Genomic DNA, 14591 nt, shown 5'->3' with positions numbered 1-14591 from the left:
CACAACTTCAATCACCGGAAGATCCTGTACAACTTCACCGAAGATATCAACATTGTCATTATCATCATCAACTGTGGTATGCACCCTGGGCTGCTCTTCTGGAATAGATTTCTTAGATGTTTGGTCTTTCTTCTTGTCAGGAATAGCTGCATGAAAAAATTCCGGTATAGATGTGTCCTGAGATGGCTCTTCCGAATTCACATCAATTATGTGATCTATCAAAAACTGTTTCAAAATTGTCTCTGTCTCTTTGGTTACCTCATCTATTTTGCTGAGAATAAGTTTATTTGCCCTCTTTTTACTTCAAAATCTTTCCCTGCAAGCTTTAATAATCTAATAACTTCATCTTTAAAGATGGCAGGGAATAAGTTTACTAGTACATACTCCTTTATTCTCTCATCCTCTAGACTCGTTGTATGCCTTCTTGCATCCAAAATGCCATACAATTCCTTAGGAGTCATGGATGACAACTCTATCAATGCTTTACTAAAAATTTTCATATATTGTACAACAACCTCTTCAATTTCTTTTTGATCTTTCTCATCATAATTTTCATAATATACAGATAAATTCTTGAGATTTCCTTCCTTTACAATTTTATTAATAATCTCATCCAAAGATTTTGGGGGCACAATAGTATAAGAACCTTCAAGCTTACCCGATTTAAGAGCTTCATCAAGTTCTGATTTCTTCTTACTTGATTTGGTTCTACTGGATGCCTCACCTTGATCCTTAGGCTTCTTTTAAGGCAGATCTTTATCGGATGTAGACTTCCTGACTACCCTAGCATATGTGGTAGTCTTCTTTACTTCGCGCACTGTCTCATCAGATTCTGTTTCCTTCTCTGCAATGACTGCAACATATTCTCTTTGGGTCTTCTGCTTCTTCCTCTTCTCAACTCCATCAATTGATGATGATTGTGTCTTAGGTGGAGGAACTGCCTTTTGCACATCGAAGGTAGGTACAAACTTACTCTATCTTGGCTTGGTCTTCTTGGGAGGAGTTGAGACCAATTTAGTCTTGGTCCTAACCATGTCTTCCTCCTTTAGTATATTTTTCTCTCTAGCCCTTTGCATCACCTCCGTAGATATACCCATTTTCTCTGCTAGCTCCTCAACCTTCTTTCTTGCTTTCCTCTTTCTTGGTGGTCCGGTAAATTTCTTGTGTAAGTCAAGATCATTTTCTTTACAGGTACCAAACCTTTCCTCCTTATCATCCACCGACTGACTCAACAAGTGTTGATCATATGCATCAAGTATGTTTGCATCTACCTCATACCCCATGGGCATGATCCAAACAGTTCTCGGCTCAACTGCCTCCATGTGACATTGGTCCCTGTCAACCATAAAGCAAATGGTTTTCTCATATTTCTCAACAATATATTTAGGGATCCTTTCCCTACTTTGTATAATGGCTTGAAATGATTTAAAATAACCCCATAAAGCATATTTTTGTGCTACAGTATCACCCAAACCTTGCAAACCTTCCTTTATTTGAACGACCATTGATTTATCATAAGCCCATTAAATCTTCCCAATACTAGGGATCTCACTCAAGAAATACAATGCTATACAGACAATCAGGGAACCAAATTTGAAAACATGTTTCTTGTCTTGTTTTATCTTCTTCAGATTTCTCAATAGCTCACTAAGAAGTACTGCAAAAAGATCATAACTCTTGTCTTCCTTAAGCATCTCATAGGTTGCAAATATAATAGTGTCGGATACTTAGTTCTTCCTGCTGGATTGATACACCTTATATCCAGTCACCATTGAAGCAAATCTCACATCATTCTCTATGATATCGTTGATTGTCAATGACCTACTATCATGCTGGGATTCGGTAACCTTTGTTACCATTGTGTTCTAAACTTTCCTTAGACCGAGGATCTCATCGGTTGCATTCAAACAAGTAACCGCTTGAATGGATTGCTTGGTAATCTTGTGAGGTCGGTCTAGCCATATGAACTTATCGTGGATTTGGCTTAGGATATATTGGACCCATTCGGGTTCATTGAACACCAAAAAATGAATAAATTGGATAAATCCCTTATCCTGCAGTGGCTTAAATTTTGGCTTCAAATTTACCATTCCATCCATCATATGCTTGGTATATAGTGATAGCATATCCATGTTTCCAAGCTCTTCGATGTTGCAATGGATATATGCCCTAATGTCTTTGTTATGTAGCACACCATTTAGAACAGAGAAAAAAACACCTTCCAGATCATCTTCAATAGATTTAAATGGATGCCTCTTGAATATAGGTCTTGCTCTCTCAGAAATCTCAACCACCAAGGGAGTCACAACACCAGATGCAAATGCCATTTCAAAATTAGGGTATTAAAAGATAGCTCACAAATGAATAAATACCTTTTGATTCTCAACCGGATGCAAGGAATAGTTGATTGTGCAGTTCAAGCTTTGTTATGACTACTCAATATCTTTTGCTTCGCTCTTCTGCTCTTACTCTTTGTTCACAATGTTCACAATGAATAAGTGAAACTTTTTATCCACCAAAAACCTAATTTTAAGTTGTAATGAATTCATAACCCTAAAGACTTTCGGATACCCTGCATCTTCAAGAACTCATCACCGGATACTCAAACTTCCATGAAATCTTCCAGATATCAACTGCACAGTTAATCTCCATCATCTGCAACCATCCTTGACTGATTACAGATAATCGAAAAGGGGTTTCCAAAGATCTTCACGAAAATATCCCCCCTAAGGCCAAAGTACCTTAGTTACTGGATGGGGTTCAACACCGAAATCAGGTGTGGAGCCATTCTGCACATTTGAATCTTCCTTTTTAACCCACATCTTCTTATGTTGATCGTTGATCTCTTCCACCTTAGCTTTTCCCTTTTCATTTGAATCATTCTTGTTCATCGAACCATTGTTGTTCATGTTCTTGCTTCTACAATATTTTGCAATATGACCAGATTTGTTTCATGCATAGAAAACAACATTTCTCTACACAAACCTGAAGTTCATCTGATTTGGTCTCATCCTGCATTGATTAGAAATGTGCCCAAACATTCCACAAACATAGCATCTCTTATTCTGAAAATTATTCACCTTTCTGCATATATTTGACTTATGATCAAAATTGTTGCATATGAAACATTGACCGGTAAAGGTAGAACCATTATTCATCATCCCATTATTCATCTTACTTTTGCATTGACTTTCCATGTGACCAAATTTTCCACAAATAGAACATTTACCTTTGAATTTATAGGCATTAGGTTGTCTTACCAGAGGTTTCTTGTTCTTTTGCTAATGATTACTTTGTTTAGAACCAAAGGATTATCCTTTCTCAAATCCAAGTCCTTGCATGTCTTTCCCATGTCTCTGACTTTCCAACATCTCATCCAGCTAGGTTGAACTAGCTTTGAACTTTTTTTTATACTCATTAGCAGTTGAAAGCTCATCTCTCAAAATTATGATCTTCATTTCAAGTTCTTGTCCATCATTCTTTGTTTACACAAGTTCATCACATTTGTCATTCAGTGACTGAGTTAAGGTTTCTTCATTCTTTTTTCGGTCTTCAATCTCGTTTGTCAACTTCATCACAATGGATTACATTTCATTCTTCAAGACTGGATTCTCTCTAGCCAGCTTCTCACATTCATTTGTCTTGTCTTGTAGGGCTTGATTATCAGTGCTTTTCTCTTCTTTCTCGTTCAGTTTGTGCATCAAGTCCTTTCTCTTTTGTCTAGATGTGCGCACCTAAAACCTTTAGTTGCATTTAGGTTTCTTTCCAGGGAACTTACTTCTTTTCTTGTTGCATCAAGATCTTCAAGTGTCACACTAAGTCATCTCTACAAACCGAAGTTCATTGATTCAATCTTTCGGATCTTCCTCAAGCTGTTAGGCTTCTTCCGAGGAACTAATATCTGATACCAATTGTTAGAATCAATGAACACTAAGAGGGGGGGGGGTGAATTAGTTTTTTACAATTTGCAAAGTTATTTAGTTGATTCTTAATCCACCAGATGCACAAAAAATAAATTAAAATGCAGAAACATAAACCAATTTACCACACAACCATAACACAAAGATTTTTATGTGGAAACTCGGAAAGGGAAAAACTACTATGGGAATTGAACCCACAATATTATTATACCATGGCCAAAAGTATGATAATATTACATAAGGGGAACACACTTGCATTCAGGCACACTGCCTAGAGCTTACTACTCAAATACAAAAGGGCTACAACCCGGAGGAAGGCTCATTGCCTTACATGTTATTACAAATGATTACAGTGATGAATGAACTGAAGTATAGCATCTAACTATGGCAAAATGCAGTTCTGGTTAGGCTCATATTATCTTCAACAACTAATCTGTCTTTCTGCTTTGCTATACACAAGAACACCAAAATATTCAATCACATTCATATAACTTGTCAAATTCGCTCATACATACTTCATACTCTCCATATTTCTTCAGCATGCTCAAATGAATTGATCTTATATATCCACACCAACAAATAGAATCATTTACTAAGTCGACTTCCAAAAATGCATAACATGCAACATGAAACGTGTATCACCAAGTTGGTTCAATCCGTCCACAAATCCAAATGTGGACCATAACAAGATAATAATAAGCTTCCCATAAGTCAGCCCAATCACCTTGAACACGAAACCAATCACTGAAATCAATCCCAACAAATCCGTAACACACGTTACACAAAAATAGCTTTGCTCTAACTGAATTACCGGATACCAGAGCTCTAAAATTGCTCATGAATTAACATCGAATATTGAGATTAGGAAATAATTTGTCTCGAACCTTGAATCATCTGCCTTGATCATCGCAACCAAAGTATCATCACCAAAATCAAGATATGCACATTCCACCAATTATTGAGTTCCACCTTCCAGACTTATGCCTTATGAACAATATAACTTCCAGTAAATTAAATCTATGTACACCAAATTTGATTTGCGAGCTGAGTTGCTATCAATGACAACTCCTAAGCATTATTCATGCACCAATCTTCATCGGAATAATGTCTCTTGCCAACACTCCTATGAGATTCTAGCAGTCTTGGGCTTCTCTCTACTTAGCAACAAGGCCTGACTCTTTGTGTTAAATCGATTTTACATGCTATTTCTGGGAATGAAGCCTAGAAAGTTATCCTTAGTCATTGCATTTCTTCTAGCTTCACGTCCAATCAGCCTACTTGGAAGGGGATTGGTTTTCAAACTCCTTTGGTCATGAAAGACATGATTCATTGTTGCTAAAAGTATCTAGCATGCTTGAGAATTCATCAAGCTTAGCTTTGGTGGGATGGTTTTGGTTGTTGAGATTGGCTTTCTTTCAATCAACACAATCTTTGGTGGTCTGCTCTTATTCAAGTCAAGGGCTTCCTTTGACATGTTTGCCTTAGGTTCATGCCTTGCATTTCCACAAAAAAGGCATCGCACCGATCAGGATTTATTTATTAGAACAACTATGAACCTCTACTTGTGGGAGGATTTGAAAATTTAGCATTAACTTTCTCAGCTAGATCAATAGAATTTTGACATTGTTCTATCAACTCTTCCTATGGATATGATCCATAAAATTAGCATTCATTTAGTCAAGCCTTGGTGGAAAGATTGGTGTTGGTCTCCCAACACCACTTTCTATAATTATAAGCCATGTTTAGGTTACCGTTGACTTTCTTTGTGCATTCGTATGGTGCCTGCTCTAAATTTTCGGTGGTATTTGTAGTTACCTCTATCTATTTAGCAACACCGATTTCATAATTTTTGGTTGGCGATTGTTGAGCCTAAGCTTGACCACTTTGCCTAGTTTATTTTTGTAGACACCATCCTTTAATTAAATAAATATTTATTATTTATTTAATTAATTCACTAAGCCTCTTATTTCTTATTTAAATAAATATTGATTATCTATTTAGACCCCCCTTCTCCTAAATTAAACAAATATTTTATGTATTTAATTTATCTAGCCCCTTCCTCTATTAATTAAATAAATAATTTTATTTAATCAATTAATTCATTATCTTTTTCCTCCTTTAATCCTAGTCCTCCAACTTGTTCACATGGATCACAGTCTAAATTCATAGGCATGTGACAATTGTCAATCACCTCTTCATTCACTTTGTGTTTTCTCCAAAATAAACTCACCTCTTCATCTCTTCCCTTCATCTTTACCTACTCTCAAATAGTATTGATTCTCTTTCATCTATGTGATCATGGTCATTCACAATCCCACCTCTTAATCTAAACCCTCCATTTTTAGGATGATCTCTATAAAAGAGGATTCTTCCTTCCATTTTGATCAATAACATCTACAAGAATCATACATACATTATGCCAAAATTATTCTAGCATACACCATCACAAGCATACCTCATCACATGCATACATCATCACAACCACATCCATTCTTTCTTGAGGTCTTGGACAAGTGCAACACAAATCTAAGAGCAACAACATCAATGCAAGATCATGAAGGATAGGAGAACAATGGAGACAAATCTATCATGAATGTAAATGTATGATCTTTGTTTGTTTTATGATTTATTTACATTGCATAATAGTTCTCTATTGAGTTTTGTTGAATTAGTTTGTAGATCTAGGGTTAGTGGTTGGGTCTTATTAGGGTTTACAAATAGGTTCAAAATTTGACACAAACAATTTTTTTCCAAGATTTGCCCATGGGTTCTCATCTTCAACATATGGGTCTTTCAGACCCTCATTGCATGTTCTATGGATAACTTGAGTCCTTCAAATACATTTTTTTGGTTTCGTTGTAATGCCCAACAACTTTGAAGTTAGATTCGTGACTTGTTTTGCCCCTTTCGACTAAAATCATTCTCTTGGCACATGGTTCTTTTGGGGGATTGGCCTCACATCCCTTTCTAATATACCCAAATTTGGAATGATTTTAGGGTGGACATTTATTTTGCTTATGGAGAAAAGGAATTGCTGCAATTTTTTCTCACAACTCTATTGGTCCAATTGTTTCACTTTATACTAAATATTTTATTTGGTCTAATGTTATTCTTTAGATTCAAGTGCAGGCTATTAAGGTGGCATTGGAAGTTGCTCACCTCTAAGTAGTGATTTTCTAGTGGCTAATATTCGCCAATTGGCTATTTTTTGAAATTTGGGAATGAAAATTTGGCTAATAAGTTCAACTTTAAGGTGACCCAAATTGCCACATTTTTATAAATTTTTATTTTAGTGTTATTTAAATCGCCAAAGAGTTTATTTTATTATTATTTTTAACTCAAATATTCGCCACAATATTCGATACATGATTGGATCAAATTCACCAACATTTTATAATTTATAGTCGAAATCTAAATTAATTTGCCAATAATATATCATAATTATTAGTTATTTTAGCTTTATATCAACAATTTTTAGTTGCCGCCATTGATTTAAAATATAATCTAATGACCTTAGTTGTATTCCATGAGGTAAATTGTACCTAAAAGTCAGGGAAAACTTTAAGAAACCCCTCCCTTGGACAAGGTGTAAAAACCTAGCGAAAGTTGTATAATTTCAAAGAAAATTTTAATTTTATTGGCGAATTTTTGTGGTTTACGGAGAAAAATAATAATCTCCATTGGCGAATTAGCCGTGATCGCTCAAAGTTTGTGAAAAATCTTGGCGAATTGTACTATTTTTAAAACCCAAAAAATAATTGCATGGGTGAATTGTAATGTTTTTAAAACCAGAAAAATATTTGCATTGGCGATTTCAACCTATTTTCAAACCATTAAAAAAAAATATTGGCGATTTCAAGCTATTTTCAAACCATAAAAAATAATAATTGGTGACTGAGGGAAATTGAACTAGCACTCGCCAATTCTCGACCACAAAATGTTAAGTCCTCGTCACCGCTGCGACTTGGAGATAGTGGTAACTTTAACCCTTGTCACGTACTTGCCAACATAAAACTGTTTATCTCTTAACCGCTAGCACTTCACTCGCAAGCTCGCGACTTGATCAGGTCTTCAGACATTTAACTTCGCGAGCTGGTGATAACCATTAAACCTAACCACAAACTGTCTAGTCGCTAGCTCATGACCTAGAAATGCTAACATTAAACAAACATGAGAGCTAGCGACAACTGTATGAAATGAGTTACTCGCTAACTCTCGTTGCTATAATGTATGACATCAGACCAACTCGAGACCTCGTAATCAAAGCAATTTCACTAATAATCTCCAGGTCGGTAACATAAAACGCTAACAGCCAAAAAGCTAGAGACCTCGCAATGTAAACCCAAACAAACTTGTCACCAACTCGCGGCTTGATCACGTCTTCAGACATTTTACCTCGCGAGCTGGCGATAACCATAAAACTTAACCACAAACTATCTAGTCGCTAGCTCGCAACCTAAAATTTTTAAGGCTTGGATGCTGACTCGTTCCTGAGGGACTAGTTTGAAGGTTTCTCTTGAGTCGAGGTTGATTAGACAAGCGAGGACGACGGTTTCAGAGGCATAAAAGTATTTGATAGCTTCTGAGTTAGAGATGGGAGATCAAGGATTTCTTTGAGAAATAAGAGCTTAGGTTGCTTATTGTCAGGGATTTTGAAGCAGAATTTGTCCAATCAAGGAGGAATAAAATCAGAACAAAATCGTTCACAATAGATGAGCCTTAGTAAGATGCAGTGGATTTGATAGGCACGACTTCTAGAGTCTACAGTCATGTTGAAAAACACCAAAATGATGATTTTTCACGTGAATGAGCATCACCAAATGAAGTGTGAAAATGTTATAAATACAATGGAGTGGTGACTTAATTGGTAGAAGAGAAACTCAGAAAAGAAACCTTTTTCATTTTCTGAGAGTGGTTTTTTCCTCAGAAAGGAAGATGATGTTTGAGCAGGATCGTGCATGGAGTTGTTATGTGCTCTGTGATACCGGATGGGTGTCTTTTTGTTTTCTTCTGTGTGAGTTAGTTTATTGTCAGAGGGGTTGTGAAAGTGAGAAGGATTGCCAGAGGGGGTGTGAAATCCTTTTCTTGTCAAGAAAGGCCAAGCATGGCACATCCTCTACTTCTACTTTGCCATAGGATGGCAAGGGGTTTGAAGAAGGAGCCTGCAGAGGAATGAAAGAAGGACTTGTTTGGGTGGGGAGTGGCAGCTAGTCATCTTTGTGACGACATGGAAGCTGCAACTCCTCCCCAACATATTACATTTACCCTAAAGCTCTTGTTTTCACTTTCCCTGATCGTGGGCATGAAGGCTCGAGCTCCTCTTTCCATTGTCTCTGTTCCTAGGCATGAAGGCTTCCTCCTCTATTTGGAAACGATTTGTTGGACAAAACGTAACATCTCACATTCCATCCAAAGGCATTAGGGTGATAATGGCATGGCTCAAGCAGTTTTGCAAGTTGTATAGTCATTGGGGTTCCTTTTCTGGTTCTAGTAGTGATTCTAGACTCTAGGTGAAGGGAGCAAGTTGTATATTGTATAGTTATTAGTCATTTACAGAGAAAATGAAAAGAATTTAGTGTCAAGCTTTGTGCAGGTTCTTGAAGGAGTTATATATAAATTTATTTTGTGTATCAAGGAAGAAGAGAACCCATCCTGTGTTTATCAATGGTAAAATCAGACGCAACCCAAAGCCTAGGAAGAAGAGAACCCTTCCTGTGTTTATCAATGGTAAAATTAGACGCAACCCAAAGCCTAGGAAGAAGAGAACCCTTCTTGTGTTTATCAAGGTATTATTTTTCAACTAGGGTCAATTGCCAGATAAACTCCATAAAAGCAATCCTAATTGGAACAAATTTTGGTAAAATATGGGGAGGCTGAGGACACCCATATACTCTCATCATAGTAAAGTTGTCAAAAAAATAAAAGTCCCCCCAGTTATGTGAAATAGACCAATTTCGAACAAACTGGTAAGGTCTCAAAACTCTCCTAACATTAATTGACAATCGTTCCCTATTTATTCCTAGCATTTCCATAATTGGTGAAACAATCCAATTTTCAAAGAAAAGGAAAGAAGAATGGGGAGAACTACTGTCCCAAACCTGGGTCCATCTTTGTATTGGCATTAAGACATCGAATTCTTCTTTCAAAAGCTCCAATTCTTTATCCAGGAACTCAATATTATAGAACAAGATTAAGTGCATTAGCAATGAATAATGCTTGAATGTAGGGCTGGGTGCACCACTCTGAATTTCAACTAGAGCATTATGAATGTGTTCAACCACATAGCCCACATAATCGTAATCTTTATTAACATTTGGGTGTTGAATGTCCATAGCCATCATTAGTAATTCAACTGACATTGTTGAATCTCCATCAAAACCCAACACTCTGCATAATCCATAGATTGTACAATGCATATAATGGTGGAAAGGTGTGATGTCAAATTATGGTGGTTCGATACTCTTTGGAATTATAACCGGCTTCCTATTCACCCTAGGCATGTATCTGGGGATTTCATGCTTCTTGATAACACCTTTGTATTTGTCATAATCCTCTGCAATCCGCTCCAAATCTATATCTGTACATGCAGCACCAGTAATCTGGAAAGCTTCAACAAAGCTAGCTCTGTTAATTGAGACTAGGGCAGACTGGTTCTTTCTTCTGATTACCCTAGATACTGGGCAATAGCATTTGGCCAACTCTTTGATCAAATCCACATCAGCATACACATCTGGCACAGTTAACTTTGCCATATTTAAATCCCAAGGGTTTGACATCGGGACACCCTTAACCCTATTTGTCCAAAAATAATGAAACAAACTAGAACCAGTCATATTAAGCATGGTAGGGTTTCTGCATTGGCTCCATAAATCTCTCCATGCCAAATGATTTGTATTCAAAGCAACGAAAGTCACTGGCATCAAATCTACAAATTCATCTTTGTATTTCTTAACCATCGTTTCCTCAGTGGCACTAGCCTTGGAACCTCCAGGTCCTCCTGCTCCACTTGTCGTGGCCTTGGGCTTGGGCTTGGAACCTCTAGTACCACTCGTCGCCTGGCTCATTTTAGATGCAGGAGAAAAACTTAACCAATTTTCTGAAATTTTCTCACACCCAACACTCCGAATTCTCCAACGTTGTTGCAAAGCTCAATTCACTGGATTACCTCAAAGATATAATGCATTAATGCAATTATACAAAACCTCGGCTCGATCATGCAATTTATGGTATTTACTATTTGGGCGTCATCACTTCTCTCAAGTCTCAAGTCTCATTAATTGCCACACTTGCATGAACTAGCTACTGTGGCATTAATTCAAACTTCAAACTGAAGTACTCGAGCGAAATTTGAATTCATACCCTTCTATTTGATTGGCGATTGGCATTCAAAACTTTTAGAGAACCCGGCAAACAAGTCCATGTGTTAGCGAGTTAGCGACAATGCTACCAAATCCTCTTAATCGCAAGCTCACAACCCCTTTTACGAATCCTCAAAGAATCTCACGAGTGAGCGACAACCGTTGATCTAACAAAACAACTTATTTCATCGCAAGCTTGCAACTAGAAACTTGACTTAAACCCTTGCGATCTCGCGACAACAAGACACTTAATTGCCATCGCATGCTCGCAACACTTTTTAACTTAAGACTTACAAACCCGCGAGCATGCGATGACCACAAAATTAGACCAAAACTTACCTGTCGCTAGATCGCAACTTAAAATGCTAAACAACTTCAAAACCTGCGAGCAAGGGACTTAATCGCATCGCATGATCGCAAATTAAAATGACTTAACTGCGAACACCTTGCGAACTTGCGATAACATAAAATCACACCCAGTCGCAACCTCGCAACATAAAATCGTATTTGGGCGCCGTCACTTCTCTCAAGTCTCATTAACTGCCACACTTGCATGAACTAGCTAGTGTGGCATTAATTTAATTAAACTGATAGAATGCACTAATGCAATTGTACAAATGTCAAAATCTCGGCTCGATCATGCAATTTATGGTATTTGGGCACCGTCACTTCTCTCAAGTCTCATTAATTGCCACACTTGCATGAAGTAGCTACTGTGGCATTTGATGGGCGATTGCCATTCAAAAATTTTACAGAACTCGACAAACAAGTCCACGTGTCAATCCCCATCTTTAATCGCACACTCTCAACTGGTTATAACAATTAGGAAAGGAACCGACGAGTTATCGACAATGCTACCAGATCCTCTTAATCGCAAGCTTGCAATCCCTTTTACGAATCCTTAAAGAATCTCGCGAGTGAGCAACAGCCGTTGATCTTCATCAAGCCCTTCAGTTGCAACCTCACAACAACATTTGTAATATTCTTTCTTTACCTGTGAGCTGGCAACCACTGCAAATCTAACAAAATAACTTATATCATCGCAAGCTCGCAACTTGAAACTTAACTTGACTTAAACCCTTGCGATCCCGTGACAACAAGGCACTTAACCGCCATCGCATGCTCGCAACACTTTTTGACTTAAGACTTACAAAACCGTGACCATGCGATGACCACAAAATTAGACCAAAACTTACCTGTCGCCAGATCTCAACTTAAAATGCTAAACAACTTCAAAACCTGCGAGCAAGCGATGAAACCAACTAAGCTACGATACCAACTACATTGCATGATCGCAAATTAAAATGACTTAACCACGAACACCTCGCTGTCATGCGACAACATAAAATCACACCTAGTCGCAACCTCGCAACATAAAATGGTCAAGTGTAAAACATCTTGTGAGGTAGCGACAACTAAAATCTGCTAGTACTCGCAAGCTCGCGACTTAAACTGACTTGATGATAAAGGATCTGCGAGCTAGCGATAACCATTAAACATGTCTGACCAACCGTTTGACCACACTTGACGTTGACATGGACAAATAAATAGAGGACAACTCAGATTTTCAACGCATGACAACTTCGGTTTACTAGCCAACTAAGACAAAAAACAAACACAAAACCCTAATCGCCATGAACATCATTTTAAGCATTTAATGTAGAACAGTAGAAAGGTTCTAGCAGTAACAGTTATGCAATATGAATAATTTTATGGATCTTGTGACACAAATTGTTGCATTTCATGTTCAACATGATGTGGAACCAAATACCAATTTACTAATAATTCAATTGTTTAGTAATAATTCAAATTCACAATTAAAAATATGAAATAAGTATCCGTTCTACTTCTGATTGACAAATTCAAGGAATACAATATCAAAAATCATCAATGACAACTATAGTATTGCAATTTTGCAAATTGAAATTGTAATATGACTCAAGAACTATAGTATAATTATAAATACCTATAAACTGACTGCTAATTCACTTCAGTGACTAAGTCCGACTGTCTGAGGCTTCTATATCCCAAATGGACTTAAGATCCGTAAACTAACTAGTAATAACAGGTTCATCTTCATTTTGAGTCGGGTATTCAAAAATGTCTTCGTCTTCATGCTGACTTTGATCTGCGATTCATCATATTCATTTGTCTCAGCACTAGCACTAGCAGTAGCACCACCAACTTTTAAAGTGTTGCACACCCCTCGTCTTTCACGCATGGAATTCTAGATTGCCAGTGCCCTATCATATGGAAAATCTCTAACATTATACTGGGTTACAAACAACCTCAAGTAAGTTTCCAAATTCTTGTCTAATTTGTTTTTGATCTTTGATTTCAAAAGCCCTAATGCACTGAATACTCTCTCATCTTCCACCGACCCCAATATCATTGTTTGACATAAATCAACAAGTTTCAAATATTCTGGTATTGCAATACGTAATGCTTCACTTTGATCTATCCTTTTCCAAAGCCTTGTGATTGATCCAGGTTCAAATAGATTCTCCAAGTTAACCAACTGTTGTTTCATAACCAATGCAAACTATTTACATTGTTTTCTAAGATGATCTGAATTTTAAATTCCTTCTATTGGTTGTCCATTGCAATATGCATCTTTTGAAAATGTCAATATCAATTCCTCTAGTTTTTTATGAAACATCTTTGCGTCATTTGGATTATCTCCAATTGAATGCCAAAATTGAGGATACACACAACCCATGGCTTCAAGTATTTCTTCTGGAGGGAATCTTTCATGAATCTCAATTGAAAGTTCATATGCAATAGACTTCAAAGTATCACTAATAGATTTAACAATCCTGTCAAAATCTTCCTTTTTAATTGGTAGTGCTCTGCCTCGCTTGCCCGTCTTAGATTGGTGCATTGGTATATGAAATCCTTTTACAAAGACACATAACTCATTATTTGTATTGAAATGTAAAAAATTTTCAGCATGATTCAAATCTGTAATTATCTGCCACCTAAAAAAATTTGGGCTTCGCCCTGTTAGATCTGAATATAGACCATCCAGGCTCAAGCATGTCATTTTACGTAGAGTGCTATACTCATTGATATACATAGTTCTGTCTTGGGCATTCTTAACAAGTTTGTTCATTGAATCTAGCATGGGGAGAAGACTAGCTAAAGTTAACAAAGTCTCTATATCACTTAACTTATGTAAGAGATCAGGAGCTTTGTCTACTGTGAGGCGTTGCTCATACATTAGTCCGATCAAGGATTGATATTCTGTTAGAACTCGTTCCGCTGGTCCATGCAAGGAGATCCATCTGGTCTCAACATCCCTGAGAAGCTTGTT

Source organism: Cryptomeria japonica, chromosome 11 (genome assembly GCF_030272615.1).
Source record: "Cryptomeria japonica chromosome 11, Sugi_1.0, whole genome shotgun sequence".
NCBI lineage: Eukaryota > Viridiplantae > Streptophyta > Pinopsida > Cupressales > Cupressaceae > Cryptomeria > Cryptomeria japonica.
This window is presented reverse-complemented; position numbering follows the sequence as displayed.